The sequence below is a fragment of the Ornithodoros turicata genome, chromosome 10, assembly GCF_037126465.1.
Source record: "Ornithodoros turicata isolate Travis chromosome 10, ASM3712646v1, whole genome shotgun sequence".
Taxonomy (NCBI): Eukaryota; Metazoa; Arthropoda; class Arachnida; order Ixodida; family Argasidae; genus Ornithodoros; species Ornithodoros turicata.
Window position 1 is genome coordinate 2,239,253 of NC_088210.1, and position 16,579 is coordinate 2,255,831.

The 16,579-nt window shown below is 46.4% G+C and overlaps 1 long non-coding RNA gene across 2 annotated transcripts; it reads left to right on the forward strand.

The window, feature by feature from the left end:
- Nucleotides 1–378: 378 nt before the first annotated feature.
- On the forward strand, nt 379–3,101 carry LOC135370578 (uncharacterized). 2 transcript variants are annotated; one of them, XR_010415385.1, is made up of 5 exons: nt 379–981; nt 1,070–1,322; nt 1,380–1,442; nt 1,514–1,558; nt 1,952–3,101. It is a non-coding gene; the product is annotated as an uncharacterized LOC135370578 (long non-coding RNA). The 2 variants fall into 2 exon arrangements; XR_010415384.1 differs by having other exon boundaries at nt 1,514–3,101.
- Nucleotides 3,102–16,579: the final 13,478 nt, after the last annotated feature.

A 16,579-nucleotide genomic window follows, 5' to 3' on the forward strand; every position in this document is an offset into this window, starting at 1 on the left:
TTTAGCATCTGCAAAGTTTATAGAAATTGCAAAATACTTGATCGGAATAGATGCTAAATTTGATGCAAGCACCCTAATTCCCTTCCAAAACCCAATTACCATATTCACTCGCGTAATTTACACATTTTTTCTCCCTAAAAAAGTCAGAAAATTTTACGGGTGCGCAAATTGCGTGGGAACGTTTGTTACGGTATTCAAACGACGCAAAATTTCAAAATTTAGTGCGTGGGTCCTAAAGGCTCTCGGTAAAGCCGATATTTACGATATCTCTGCATTGCGCAAGCTTGAAAGCAGCACCCAAATACCGCGCCGACGGGCGGTCTTTTCACCGACGTCACGCGCGCGATGCATCATGGGTTTGTGCGCCATATTTTTGTATCGAAACCACCCATCCCCGCCTAGTACTCTGTTGAGTCTGTCTGTGTTTTGGCTCCCTTTCTTCTTCGTGTGCCTCGGCCGTCGATTGGATTAATGGTGATTTGTGCGATAGTTGGCTGTGCGAACCACTCGCATCTTAAACGAGCGAAACTAGAGAAGAATGTGCAAGATGAACGATTCTTCAAGATACCTACAGTTCGCAGCCGTGAATGCGATCGTACCCGTGAACTATCTGCCAAACGAAGGGCTCTGTGTGTTGCTAGGATTCGAAGGAAGGACAATAATATGAACAATCTCTATAAATACCACGTTTGTGGACGTTACTTCTCCGGGTGAGCATTAATTCGAAAGTTTGCTACCAATTCTCCACTTTTCACCACACAGCCACATGAGGTGTTACTTTTGTTAATGAAATCTGCGTTTTCGGCTCCCTCGCTCTTTCTTTTTTTCTTTGTAGTGGCTGCCCTGCGAAGTTATTTGATGATTGCGCACCCAACTGGGCTCCTCATAGAGAACTTGGGTACGAGTTGACGGTGAGTCAACAATCACATGATCGCCACTATCGACAGCAGAAGCGCAGTCGAAACAGGGAAAATCTCGCAGGTAATACTGGTTTTTTGGCGTAGAACGAAATATGTGCACATGTTGATGTACTTCTTCTGCCCTTGTTCACGATGCCGGAAATGCGTAGCACCTGTTGAGGTACAAGATGGTCAACAATCACTTGAAGAGCAGCAGGAGCCCTTGCACTTTAGCCCCAGCTCTCCACGTAGTTCATGCGATGCCGAAATCAACGAAGAGCCAGCTGCAGCAAGCCACTTGATGTCATGTATGTTATCACACAGAGGTCATACAAGTCATAACTGTCTGACTTGCACCTGTTGCTATGCCTTCAGAAGGTGGCGAAGTCTCGTCAACAGCTCTGAGTAAAAACTTTAGACAACGTAAGTTATTCAACATTGATCATCGTGATCTGTTTCAATAGCAGCTGTCACGTTCAGGTGAGGAGCCAGGCCAAAACATTTCACTCAGCCAAGTTGATTGAACTGGTGCCACCGTCTCAGGTGGGTTCTTTCATGTCTACAAAGTGCCACTGCTGTGTCCCTCATTCCTAAAAAATAAATTGCTGCTGCAGATTTTTCACATGCAGAGAGTGGACTCGATCACTCGGATGTCACTGGTGAGGATGTTCATTGAATTGTTGAAATGTAGAAACAAACCTCAGAAACCAAACAACTAATCACTCCCAAACCTTCACTGTCTTCCAGTGAAGGTTTCTAATCCAGTGTTATATGGACAATGTTGAAAGTGAGCATTGATAGAAATTATCTGGCAGAGCAAGTACAGCAGGATATCTGTTCTTTAGCTTTAGATCTTGAGCTGGTGGTAGAACAAGACTAAGGATGAAATTTAGGCAATAAAACTATGTCCTCATAAGTGCATGCATATATAATAATTCTTCTTTTCTGAAAGCTAAGCATGCCATGTCGTGTAAGTACACGCTTCAAAGCTCCAAATGAGCAGGGCATGTAGGGCTGTGCATTAAAATTGATATAAATTTAATCTACTTCAGTGCCTCCCACATCCAGCAGCTAATGGATGAGATCTCACGGCTAAATGAGCAGTTATACAGCTGTAGCGCTGCAGCAGCAAAGCATGATTTCACGGAAGACAGCCTGAAGAATGATGATGCCAGGGTCCGGTTTTATACTGGGCTTCCATCGTTCCAAGCACTCAACTCTGTGTACAGGATTGTATGTGATCACGTGTCACATGGACCACAGAATATTCTGTCAAAGTTTGAGGAGATGATTGTCTGTTTGATGAGGCTGCGTCTCAACCGAAGTTTACAGGACTTGGCCTACAGATTTGGTGTGTCGGTACCAACTGTGTGTAAGATTATCGATGGATGGTTTAATGCATTGTATGACAGGCTTCGCCTACTTATCAGATGGCCAACACAAGAAGAAAATGCAAAAACCATGCCGTTGCCTTTTCGTGAAAATTTCGGGTGCAAGGTACGGTGTATCTTGGACTGTTTTGAAATATTCATTGATCGTCCCAGTTCTTTATAGATGTCAGGGCTGCAACGTGGTCACAGTATAAAGGGCATAATACTGTCAAGTTCCTCATTTCTATCTGCCCTCTTGGTAGTATAACTTTTATTTCAAGGTCATATGGGGGCCAAACGAGTGACAAGGTGATTACTGAAGACTGTGGAATTCTGACTAACTTGGAGTATGGTGATGTGGTTTTGGCGGATCGGGGTTTTTTTATTGCAGAGAGCGTAGGGTTGTGCTGTGCAACCCTTCACGTCCCTGCATTCACCCGAGGTAGGAAACATCTCAGCTGTGCTGAGTTAGAATCAACACGTTCACTTGCAAATGTAAGAATACATGTTGAAAGAGTTATTGGTATGGTGAGAAACAAGTATACCATACTCAAGGGCCCACTGCCAGTTGACACCCTCGTGACTAACAGCAGCAGGGAAGTGCCACAAATTGATAAAATAGCCACTGTGTGCTGCTGCTTGGTAAACCTTTGCAACTCTGTTGTTCCTCCCATACCAGTTCATTAAGCATTCATGATGAAGACGAGTTTGTTAGGGTGTTGCAGTTTTGACTCCTCTAAGTTTATTGCACATAAAACTAGTAAAGCAGATAACTGTGAAATGATGGTTAATAAAAATGAGTAAAATACCACACAATTCTAAACGTCACTCATTTGTGGAGGCAGTTGTTGCAGTACCACTGCTTTGTTCTTGGTGTGGTCTTTAGCCCAACGCATGGAAAGTGAACCAACCAGTCGTGCAAGTCTCAGAGTCACACCTTATCATTTTGCCTTCCTCAGGCCCCTTACATATGCAGTATGTCCCATCCTCTGTGCCTGCAGAATATGCACTCTTGTTTTGGTTTGTCAGCTGTATGGTTGTCAGTGGCATATGTAGTCCCCTTTGTGCACTATTGCGAACAGGTGGCGAAGAGTCTTGTTGAGATCGAGTGACATTCTCCTGTTCACTGTTTCTGGTGTACCACTTTCCGATCAGTTCTGGCAGAAGGCCCCGACAAAAAAAATTGTATGCCTGATCCAGTGCCTCAGAGATGAAAGCTGTGTCTGCCATTACTCTCTCCACACTGAAGTCATTCGTGCTCCATAAAACAAAGTCACCATAAGAAACGTCACAAGCAAAAATTTGTCCTTGTATTTGATAGAAGTACGCGTGGTCACGACGTAATGATAACTTGCCAGACTGATTGTAGACACAACTGCTTTTTTGGCTTGTATAAGCTCTATGAGCATGACATCCTTTGCACTGTAAGGACACTTCACCTCTACAACCCCTTTTCCGCAGCAGTTGCATTCCACCAACAGATCTGGTGTTGCTCCAAAGAAAGGGGTAGTCTTCGGCACAATCAATCCTGTTTCCTTAAATGTCACAGTTGCGTGTGTCTTCTCTGCCACTGATCTGTAGGTGTCTTCTTTCTCATGTTTTCTGCCATACCTCACCTCTTTTGTCGAGAACAGGTGCTGCTTGGGGTAACATATTCGTCTTATCAAGCTCTCTGAGGGTTTGTCTAGATCCGTTTGGCACACCGCTTTCAGGTTAGAGACTGTTACACGGCCTGCCCTGCATCGATACCACTGGTCACACTGTGCTTGCTTTCTCGTTGATTTCTCAATCTCCTTGGCGACTTGATCATTTACTTCCAGGCTTTCTGCCACAGTTCTGCATTTCTCTAACAATTCATCCCAGTTCATTCGTGTTGCACATGGGTCGTTTGTGGCCTTGCATCTTATTAAGGGTGGAACATAGAGATCGCTATATTTAGACATTGTCCCAGTACATACTGGCCTGTGACCAGTACCAATGAGGCAATCAAAAAGTGTACTCCACTCTTCCTTAGTGGGTTCTGGTGCTGGAATACGCTGGAGTAGCATCTGTGGCTTGACTTCAGAACCATTGAAGCGCCTTTTCCGTGCTTTTGGAGATGAAGAATCCATTTGTAATATAGGTTGTGGTACAAGTTTTTTAAACGTGCGCCGGCAGCCAAGAATTAGCACGATCAGTGCATGAACTTGATTCAAGAACTCTTGGTCCCATTTCAATGTAGAAGAAAAGTGATGCTACATGAGAACACGTTTCACTTGTCCCTGCCATACAGGTACAATGTCCAAAGATGACTTCACCGTCCTGCCGAATAACAGCCCAAGCAGTCAGTGGAGGTGATGACAGGCATTGCGAGTGATTAACCTGCAATTAGAAAAAGATTTCGCTGTACAAATAAGTGGAAGGCTGCATGCATCTTAAAATTCTCTGTTTAACTGTTGTAGAAGGGTGAAAGTTTGGTCTTTTTTTCTTAATAAACATATCTCCTCCCCACCCCAACCCTCTGTCGGTACATAGTATTGGAGAAAGGTAACCAGCGGTAAACACGGGACAAGAGATGTAGACACACGGACGCTGGACACCAGCGTCCGTGTGTCTTCTAGTTCTCTCTGTCCCGTTTTTACCGATGGGTATGTTTTTCCAGTTTAACTGTTGCTGCAGTGTCACTGTCTACTGTACCGTAACAGCTGCTGATCCTAAGTACACTTACCTCTGTGATCATGATGACTTCTCCACCGTTCAGGAGCTGTGGTTCTGTGGAACACGTGGTTCTCGTATCCAGCCACTAGTGACATAGTTGTATGTCTCCAGCGACTTCGCCGCTTTCAACTGCTTTCGCGTGAGATGGCTTGTCCTATAGTTACAAGATAATCATGTATGTCCATTATGTCCAACTCCGGCCACAACGAAACATGCCTCACGCAGTCACTTTCGGAAAGCAGGAAGGGGTCGATGCCACTGCACCTTTCCACCTTGATCTCGTACCGTTTAAGGTCGTCTCCAGATAGTGTTGAACGGTACTTTCGTGCTTCGACGCGTTTTGATGACGCCATATCAATTGCAACACGGTGACATTTCATATATTCCGTGTAAACGCCGACGCCTGCACTACGCGACTGTCCGCACAACAGCGTTCCTACACAAAAATATGGCGCCGGGATTCTGTCATCTGCTACGGTAACGTCACGTGAAAAGAGTCTATACCAGTGAAATACGTCGAGATGCAGCTGGAAGACGCCGCTAGTCCGCACTTGGCAACCGAAAGCACGCTATGTTCGCAAACTTTGTCGTGTTGTGCTGCAAGGTTTGTCCAGCGTTTCTTTCTGCGTTTCGTAGTTCCGAGTGACAGTATCGTCCATAGTGTCAGTGGTCCATCACTCAAAAATGTGCGTAAATCAAACAGAAGCACCACCACATAACTTCGGCAGCACTGACGGCGTTGCAAAAAGCAATCGCCGCGGTCGCTGAGACACGTGTGCCAGATATCCGAGCACAAAAACGCGGGTGAACAAATTACGCAATTTTTGTTTTCTCGTTATTTTTAGTGCTAAACTAAAATGCCGCAAAATATGCGAGTGAATATGTTGAAGGGTCCATGTTCCTTGGGGCAGTTGGGAGCTGATGCAGAATGCACTCTTATCTGATGCTATTTCGTGCGAGCGCACAATACTTCTCCTGCGACGCTGTACGTCGTAGTAACAGTCCAAGTTCACGGAGTAAAAGGAAGGAGACCGGACTCGACGGAAAACATGAGTCTGAATTCGTCGTTCAGGTTAAGGTTCAGGTTGTACCTTTCCCCTTTTAATCGGGGCAGGTCTCCTCAATGGATCCACTGGCACTAAAAAATAATAAAGCAACAATAAAATAGGGCACTGGTCAGTTTTGGTATGGTGGTCGTCGATGGGCTTGACGCAGGAGGCTTCTTGTCTGTTTCTCCCAGTTGATGAGGTGGCGCTTCGTTCCTTCAATGATGTTGCCGATGTCGCTCTCGTCCGTTCTGTTTGTGGGAGTGTTGAGTCCAACTGCGGTGGCGACGTCTTCGCAGTTCGCACTCTGGGCGGGTGTTTGTGGTAGCTGCGCATCGAAACATGACGTGCTCTAGATCTTCTTGTTCCTCGCCGCATAGGATGCATTTTTGGTCGTTCTGGGGTCCGAACAACTCTGCCAGCCGTTTACGTGTCAGGAGGGCGCCAGTCCTTGCTTGAAATATCAGACCGCTTTGGTGGTCGCCAGTGATTTCCCCAGAAATTCACTACTGGGGTGCCGAGCTTTCAAGGGGGAGGGGGGGTCATGCTTGGTGAAGATTCCACTTACGGAATTTTTCTTAGACACGGAAAGAATCATGGCACAATGGTGACATCTCTGCACAGCTTTCCCGGTTTATTTGTACAATTTTATTACTTTAGCACACAGTACATTAGAATAGAGATTCATTGTGAACGGCATTTCAACATTAAGATGCATAATCACACGACCGACAAAGATAAGAGACCACCATCTTGTCAACGAACACCTAGCACTCAACGGTGAAAACCTTAGAATACCTCGCTTGGTTGAGTTGGGCGCAAATGGCTCTTGATGATCCACATTGAGCTTGCGTGCCCGCACGCATTTTTGCTCGTACATACGCGCAATATATGCATTGCACAGTCACTTTCAAATGATTTTGGACAAATGCATGGTACGATCATCTACATGACTGTGGTCCTACAGCCCAAGTTTGAGAGTACCGGATGTAATTCGCTGCGCCGGACTCACTACCAGAACGTGTTGGTGGCCGAGCTGGGTGGGGTCACCTTCGAAATTTCAGGGGGGGTGTTGCAAAAATGCAGGGAGGGTAATCCCTGGTGGTCGCCGTTGTGGTAGGCTGAGGGCGAAGGTTCTTCCTTGTGTTGAAGGAATAATCTCATGCTCTGTTTTTTGCTTGTTCATTGTCTCCAGTAGTCCTTTTCGATTTGGCTCATTTCCTTGTGTATCGTCTTGTTCCATTCTGTTGCGGTTTTTGCTTTGTGTCGGCTTGTTCCCTTACTGTATTTGGAGTCGATACGTCCCATTCGTTTTGTCCATTCCGTTTTCACGCCTTTGTATCGAATATGGTGGAATATTTTCTTTGCTATTCTGTTTGGAGGCAGATGAATAAGTCTTCCCAGATAACGAGTTTTGGACCTTGCCTCTCGGTACTCGAAAGTAGACCAGCCGGTCTCTTCGTCTATTGCTGCATTCGCTGTGGCCAGGTTTCCGCCCAATATCCACTTCCCTATTTCTCTCTGATGGCGTTCCAATGCTGCCATAGTTGCAGAGTCGTAGCATAGGGCCTCGTTTGCGTATGTTGCCTGTGGAACTGCTACAGTTTTCCAAAGAATTCTCTCTACGACGTATGTATTGTAGGAGTGCCGGGCCAAGTGCCATGTGTGGCCTTTCTTTTTGTTTGTAGCGGTGATCAAATTCTTTTTGTGGCTTTCCAGGTAGTCTGTGTTGTTTTCGAGGAGTACGCCGAGGTATTTGTACTGGTCAGTTTTAGTGATCTCGAAATTTTGTATTGAGGAGGTCGGTTTGCTTGTGTTGTTGGTGTTGCCCTTCCCGATCTTCATCCGTTTTGTTTTTTCCCTACTAAATTTCATCCCTTTCAATGTCGCTTCTTCTGTGCATATATTCAGCAGGTCCTGGAGGTCATTCGGCGATTTTGCAAGGAGCAGGACGTCATCCGCAAAAGCGATGACGGGGATGCTTGTTGTCTCTTGTTGCCTCTTGTGTCCACTGTTGTTGTCTCTATTCCTTTGTTGCTGGCTTCTAACTTTTCGAGTAGCTCGTTCAGGAACAAGTTGAACAGGGTGGGTGAGAGTGGGCATCCTTGTTTCAGACCGATCCGTTGGTTGATTTCCTTCGATTTGAAGTCTTCTAGGTGGTATGTGGTGGTGCAGTCCGTGTACATGTTTCGCACCTGTTTGAGCACCTCCGTGGGTAGGCCCATTTTTTGTAGTGTCGTCCATAATGTGCGGTGTGGAACCGCGTCATATGCCTTCTCCAAGTCTAGGAAAGCTAGGTACATGTCCTCTCCTGTCTTTAGCGTCAGTTCGATGAGTTGGGTGATTATAAATAAACTGTCGCTTCCTCGTCTGTCTTTCCTGAACCCATTTTGGCTTTCGTTTAGTGCGCCGACATATGTTCTCGCTATTCTGTCATTGATGGTTGCTGAGAATAGTTTGGCTATGTTGCTTTGTAGAGCGATTGGGCGATATGAGTTTAGTTCTTCTTTAGCCTTGCCTTGCCCTTTGTATAGGAGTTTGACTGTGCTGCGCTTCCATTCTTCGGGAATTACTTGCGTCTCTAGGATGGTGTTAAATACTTCTCGCAGGACTTCCCGCGATTGTGGCTCTAAGGCCTTCAGAAATTCGTTTGGGATCTCGTCTGGGCCAGTTGCCTTTCCCTTTGCTAGTTTCTTTATATGTCTCGTTAGTTCCACATCTGTTATTGGGTAGAGTATCTCGACCTGTCCCGTTTGTGGTGGGCCGGGTGGCTGTTGGTCATTTCCTCGGTTGCTCAGACGTGTTCTTCTCAGGAGATATTTCTGCTGCTGCTCATAGAAGTTAGTCATAAATTTTTCGATCTCGCTTCTTGATCTGAGCATTTCTCGCCTCTCAGGGTTATAAATTTCAATCTTTGTTATTGCCTGCTCCTCCTGGTCTCTCCCTGCTGTCATTATATCCTCCTCTATGTTGGCGTGGTATTGTACTTTTGTGGCTATTAGTTGCTTAGTTCGACTCTGTTGGTCTTCGTAGGCTTGTCTTTCCACTTGGCTGTCTGCATTTTTCTTTGCTGCTCGTCGCCATATTTTGCATAGCCTTTTCCTGTCGGCTATCGCATCCGCTACCTCCTCATCGAACCATGGCTTCTGACCGTTTCTGGTTGGCCTCCCCGTGTTTTTCCTAGTGTTTGTGTTGCTGCGGCTTCCATTTGATATATGAAGTTCCCGTAGTCTGGACTCTCTGTTTCCTTTACTTTTTCCTCGAAATTTGCGGCGAAGCCCCGGATGTCCTCTTCGTTCCTTGTCTTCCATCTTTGTTCCTGTTTGCGGCCGTGGTGGTTCCGCTGGGCCGTTCTGTTGCTCATCGTAGTGGTTATTTTGATCCTATTGTGGTCGCTCCCACAACTCGATTCCTGGTCCTCGTCAATGTCGACTTCTTGGATAGTGAAGGGGGCTCGCAGCCATCGCTGGCAGCATAGCGCATAATCTATGCTCGTCTGTTGAGATCCTCTAGTCCAGGTAACGCGTCCCGTGCACTTGTTGTGTAAATTTAGGATGTCGTGTCTTTTGGCTATTTTCCGCAGGTGTTCCGACCTGTTTTCCTTGCCGTCTAATTCGGTGATGTGACAGTTGAAGTCTCCCATCACCATCAGTGGGGTGTCCGGTCTTGCTTGTCTAATTTCTGTCATGTCTTCAAGGATGCACTGGGTTATGTTTTGATTCCACTCGGGCTTCTCCCCTGCTGTTGCCATGTACACTATCCCAACATTAACAACGTATTGCTGGAATACTTTGAATTCTGCCCACATGTGTTCCTTGCATTTTCTTTGTGATATCAGTTCTACGCTTTCTTTGCGGTACATGAAACCAACTCCTCCTCCTTTCTTCTCTGATTTTTCCCTATTTGTTCCGATCCAACCCCACTTCTGCTCAAACAAAGGCTTTTCTTGGTTTCGTAGGTGCGTCTCCGACACCGCGTATATGTGGATGGCGTTCCATTCCAATTCTATCCACTTCACTCTGTTCGCTCCTTGTAGGTTTAACGTAGCGATTTTTAAGTACTTTGTGCTACTGCGGTGCCGGTTTCTGTTCCTGTGTCGTGCCAGTACCGACTTGTGTACGGTCCTCGTTGAGGGCCGAGCATCCATGGGGGTCGTTGCCATCTGGCTGTCCGTCGAGGGGGCTCTGGCATCCAGTTGTGGAAATACTCGTTGGGTGGGACAGAGTAGGGTTTGCTGGGCTCTTGGTTCCTTCTCAATGCATATCTTTGTTCCTCTAAAAAATGTCGACCTTTTCGGCAATTTGGTGGGCGACAACTTCACTGCCTTCGGGTGAAAAGTGGATATCCACGATACCTGATGCTGGTGTTCTTCTAAGCCTATGGTAACTGTTTAGGAAGTGCATGCGAGGATTTTGTTGGCATGCTGCCTGGATGTCCCTGTTCACCGTCCTTATCCTGTTTTGGGTTTCTGGGCCTCTCTCTCTTGTGTACGGTATGGAACAAATTCCCATTGTGTGGTTTGGGTGATTGAAGAGCCAGTCTGTCGCTTTACTGAGCAGGCTTGTTGAGATTTCTTTTGGTTCTGTCTCGTTTAGCCTGTCGTTTAGACCTGCCATCAATATCACGAGCCTCTCTTCTTGTTCACGGAGAGTGTCCTTTTCCAGTTCTTGAAATATGGCTTCCACTGTGGCCCCGGGCAGTGCGGTTATGGTTACGCGATTTAGGTTTGAATCGCCGATGACTGTTACCTTCTTCAACGCGTGGGGGGTTGTCCCATCGTTTCCCTGCGGCTGGTCTTTGAAACATCTCTCTTTCTCCGTGTTTCGAATGGTGACCCCGTTTTGGGGAGGATGTCCCTGGATTAGCTCTGCTTGTAGACTGTCCCTCTTTGTGTCTTCTGGCTGACGGAGGTCGTTAGGCGGTGGTTTGCAACCCACTTCGTTCTGGAGTTTGCTTCCCTTTCCGGCATCCCGACCCAGATTTGCCTTGTGCTCGTAGGTGGTTCTTCGTTCGCCATTTTCTACCGCGTTTCCTTGCTTCTGCGTTTCGCTTGTCTGTGCTTCTATGCTCGTCTCTATAGCGTGATGTGTACTATTTCCTCCGCCGCTTTTACTGACTCGCGTAGATGTGCACTTTCTTTTTCTAGTTCTTGTACTCGGTGCGTGAGCTGGTTGATCATCTCCACTTGTTGCATGTTTATGTTCGTCAACTGTTCGATTTTTTTCTTCTAGGCCTTTGATGGCTGCTTCCGATTTCTCCGTCGTATAATTACGGCCGTGTGGCGGCGCTGACGCGCCCTGGTAGGCTGGATACCGAAACCAATAGCCTTGACAGAGCATCGTGCGTGATGCATTTTCTCGTTACGGAAAAAAAGAGAAAAATGATCCGTGCCACTTAGCAAATAGTAAGACGTGCAAGGCAACTGGGCAGAAGTGTTACAACTGCGGGAAAGTTGGGCATTTCAAATCAGTCTGCAGAAGCAAATCCTTACCGATTCAAGAAATTGACAGCGAAGAACTCGAAAGTATACTGCAAGTTGAACATACCAGCCAAGGTTCCAAAGGAATTTTTGTTGAAGTTGCAGTAGAGCAGGAGACATTGAAGTTCCTTCTGGACACAGGGTCATCGGCATCACTCATGTCGTCTGACATATTTCGTTCTCCGTTCCGGGACACATTTCCTCTACATAATTCCAACGTGACCCTACGGAACTACTCAGGGAGTCCCATACCTGTAATAGGATGGTTTGAGGCAAATGTCGTGTACAAGAATGTATCTTCAAAGATCAACTTTCACATCGTACCCCAAGGGGCAACGTTACTAGGCATGGACGCCATTAGCAAGCTAAAGCTTCGGTTGGACGGAGCAGAACTGAAATGTTTTGCAGTTTCTACGTATGCAACTGCACTGGCGCCGAACCTCAGGAATAAATTTACAGACTTATTCTCGGAAGATATTGGAATGGCCAAAGGTTTCACTCACAAAGTGAAAATACGTCCCGAGGTAAAGCCCGTTGCAGCAAAGTTAAGAAGATTACCTCTCACTCTACGTCAACCCCGTCAACAAGTCTCTGAGGAACTTCGACGCCTCCAGGATAAAGACATCGTTGAGGCTGTTACAGCTTCAGAATGGATTTCACCGGTCGTGGTCGTCCGAAAGTCAAATGGAAGCATCAGGCTTCGTGTGGATTCGCGTGAAGTCAACAAGGCAATTACCATGGATGTTTTTTGTCTACCACATACAGAAGAGATGCTGAACCCTTTATCTGAAGCCACAGTATTTTCAAAGCTGGACTTGGCTTCGGCATATCATCAACTTCAGTTGGACGAGCAAAGCAGGGAGATTACCACATTCATCACACATGAAGGACTATACCGCTTCAAACGGGTATGCTTTGGACTGTCGTCAGCTCCAGCAGCGTTCCAACGAATGATGACCAAGGTTCCACGTGGCTGCAATGGTGTAATGGTATATATTGATGATATAATAATTTACGGACGAAACGAAGCGGAACATGAAAGAAATCTTTGTGAAGCACTACGGCGCATTGCTAATACAGGGCTCAAACTCAATAACAAATGCATTTTCGCTCAGAAAGAAATCACATTTCTCGGGCACAAGGTCAGTGGTCGTGGGATCAGTCCCCAAGAAAACAAGGTACAAGCCATCTTGGACGCACCCGCACCGACAGATGTAGCAGCATTACGTTCCTTTTTAGGCACGGCAGGGTATTACTCACGATTCATACCACATTATGCTGACGTTGTAGAACCGCTTCGCAAGATGCTTCGAAAAGAAGAACAGCTTGCCTGGCACCACGAAGCTGATAATGCGTTTCGGGAACTAAAAACTCTGCTGGCCACAGAGAACATCCTGCAACCTTTCGACCCTACCTTGGACGTCATAGTGACAACGGATGCATCATCCATTGGAGTAGGAGCTGTGTTGCAACAGAAAAAGGACGGTAAATTGCGAACCGTTGCTTTTGCATCAAGAACACTGGCCCCACATGAAAAGAAGTACTCCGCAGGTGAGCGTGAGGCCTTAGCCCGTTTATGGGCTTGAGCGCTGGCACGTGTACTTATAGAGCTGTTGCGCTAAAGTTTGAGGAGGGTGACTGGAGCGCCACTCTGACCCCTACCGTCGGAATGCTACAACACGCGGCCGCTCACGCCTTGTATGCATAACTGATAGCAACGGGTAGGACGCGTGAAAGAGTTCGCCGTTATTTTTTTTTTTTTTTCGAAATCCAGCTCTACTCTACTTGAATCGAACTCTATTAAAAATTGCAAACTACTGTTGTGTCGTTCGGTGCCATAGCAGCAAGAAGGTATAGCTCTTGCCCGCCCAAGAAATGTCCCCGACTGGCAGCGCTATTCCGGCTGCTGGCGATATGCAGGCGGCGGTATTTTTGTTGTACTCAAGGGCTAGCTAATTCCTGAAATATGAAGCCCTGAAATAATTATTCCTCACTACTGCCGTCGTTTACCATTTTCAGTCATAGACTTGCATTGCGGTTGTGTAATATCCAAGTATAATTATTGCAGTAGACAAATATCGACATCCGTTCTAATGAAATAGAACACAAAAACTTTGACCATATATACATTTCGTTTTCTTGTATTTGCTTTGCATTTTTCAGCTTTTTATACTAAAAGTCGACTGTGCAGCTGATGCCTCGGATAATTGTCGCTGTGTGACAGTAACATACCGAGTCTAGGGATGACGAAGACACACACACAGACAGAGTTTGGACACATCTGTATGTGTCTGTTTTCGTCGTCCCTAGTCTCCGGGTCTTACAGTCATGAATTACATTCACCAGCTCACTTGTTTTAAGCAATTATTTCATTGGGTCACCGTCACCAGAAACCCCATATATATAGATAACTTTTTGTTAAATATGCGTACGGAATCAAAGCTTGTGCACATACAGGGTGTTCAAAATTAAGCTTTCACTAGCACTTTATAAATAGGCGAACAAAAGAAAACTGGCTGCTATTTTTCTGTTCCTTGAGTAAGAAACAAATGTGTACATAATTAGCAGCACCTGTTTCTTACACAAGTAGCGTAAAGTTATCATCCGGTTTCCTGTCATCGCTGTGTTTGCGTAGCGCTCGTGAAAGCTTAATTTTGAACACCATGTATACACGAGGCTATATTGTATATGCATATATAATAGCGGATTCCAAATTTAAATAGTCGAGAAGTTTGCTCAAGCTGCATGGCTGTGCCCGAAAACTCTTCGAAATCATCGGTACTGCGTTGCCCAATGGCTGTTTATTCTGTGTTCATGGTAGAGTCGTGAACATACCGCACGCGGAGAACATAACCAGAGGTCCTAGGAAAGAGCAACTATTTGGGTGTTGAACCATAAAACAGCTTGCGTTTCATTTAGATGTCGTGTTATTATTGTTCAACTATCTTCAATTAATAACGGCGAACGTTTTGTTAAGTCCCCATTGAATTCGATAAGCACCCTGCGAATTAATCTTTGCCGTGTTCTTGTTAAGCCTGATTTTTCTCAGAATGAAATTTATACTTTGGCACCCCCAACGCACCAGAGAAGCACACTAAACACTCTAACAAACAGCGTCATTCGCGACATACACGCGTTCTGCATATGTACACCGTGCTGCACATTGTACACGTGTTTGATCAACTTTCTTTTAAAGAATTTGCCGATCCTTTTGACTTTTTTCTATTACTATTTCTTTCTTTTTCTTTTGATAAACGATAATGCCACACCAACTTAGCCAGCGTAGACTGAGTGTCGTCTGATAGGGAGCGGCCGTGTGTTGAAAAGGTCGCCACGAGCGGCGCTGACACACAAGGCTTGCAGCGCCACCTGGCCCAGCTGATCACCAAGCACTCGTGACGCTTTTATCTTCACAAGGGTCTGGTCACCGCACGCTACGTATTTCACGGTGGTGTGCAAGATTACTGGCCTATGACTTCAAAGTTCAGTACTACAAAGGCACGGAAAATGTTGTTGCGGATGCATTATCTCGCCTTCCGATGAACGACGAGACTCCTACACAGTTCGAGGAAGAAATTGTATCAGCTGTGACAGGTCCCATCAGTCGAGAAATACTGCAGGAGAAGGTAACAGAGGACTCAACGCATCAAAGAATCAAGGAGTACGTCGCAGACGGTTGGCCGTCTAAGCAGTGCTTGGAAGAACAAGATATTCCGTACTTCCACGTAAGAGAAGAACTGTCCTGCATTGAAGACATACTTCTCCGGGAAGACCGAATAGTCGTATCAACAGCACTTACCGGAGCGATAGTACAAAATGCTCATGAGTCTCATCCAGGCATAGTGAAAACAAAACAAAGATTACGAGACATCTTTTGGTGGCCTCGCATGGATGCGCAAGTGGAACGTGTGGTACGCAGTTGTGGAATCTGCCAAGCTGCGGATAAAACTGCCAAACCGCGAAACCAACCGCTTACTACGTATGCCGTACTACGTATGCCGTGCTTACTACGTATGCCGTGGGAGAAGCTTGCAATAGACAGCACAGGGCCATTCGAGAAGGCATCACCAGATTGCAGGTTTGCGTTAACACTCGTGGACTATTACAGTAAGTGGCCAGAAGTATTCTTCTGCGCTTCTGTCACGTCAGCCACTGTTATCACCTTTCTACAGCAAGTGTTCAGCAGAGAGGGATATCCACAAGAAATAGTCTCTGATAACGGGTCACAGTTCAAGTCAAGTGAATTTGAGAACTTTCTGAAAGAACGAGGAATTAAACATCTCTGCTCCTCTTTGTACTACCCGCAAGGGAACGGATTAGTGGAACGGTTCAACCGCACTTTCAAACAGTATGCCCAACTGGCATCTTTGGAACGGAGACCCCTGCGCACGGCTGTTACAGAGTACCTCGGCGTGTTTAGAACTATTCCCCATAGCACCACTGGTCAGTCTCCAGCGAAACTACTACATGGAAGACAGCCACGTACGAGGCTCGACATTGTTGGAATCCCGACTCGTCAAGATCCAACAGAAACATTGCAAGCGTTAAAGGGACTATGCAACGATTTTTGTCTTCGTTTCGTTCGAAAGAAGACATTTTTCTGAGTCTCGAACCGAAATTTTACCTTCGTCGCGCGAGCGGATTTCTCGGGAGCGAATTTAAACGGAGCGGCGAAGGGAGGACAGCTGGCGCCGCGCCGTGGCGAGCTGCCCAGCGGAGACACAGCGGGAAACTTGACGCGACCACGTCCGGCTCACCAACACGTCATCGTGACGTGTTGCCGAGCCGAGAAATCCCGCCAAGAGCATGCGCCGTAGGATCCCGCGTATGCGTTCATCGGGAGTGGAAATCTCCATGACGGCAGCTTTCGCGCGATCGTCCCATCCTGTGGTTTTCGTCGACATGCCGAGACGATGTTGGATAGTTGGTTGCCCCAATTTACGTCAATATTCGCCTGGTATCCAATGTTTCATGCATATCAGTGACGAGACGGACAGCTTTTGACGCCACAAAGCTATCGGACCGCCGGAGTGGAAAGACGATGCGGTGCCATCGACTATAGCTGATCGTGTTTGTAGCGGACATTTG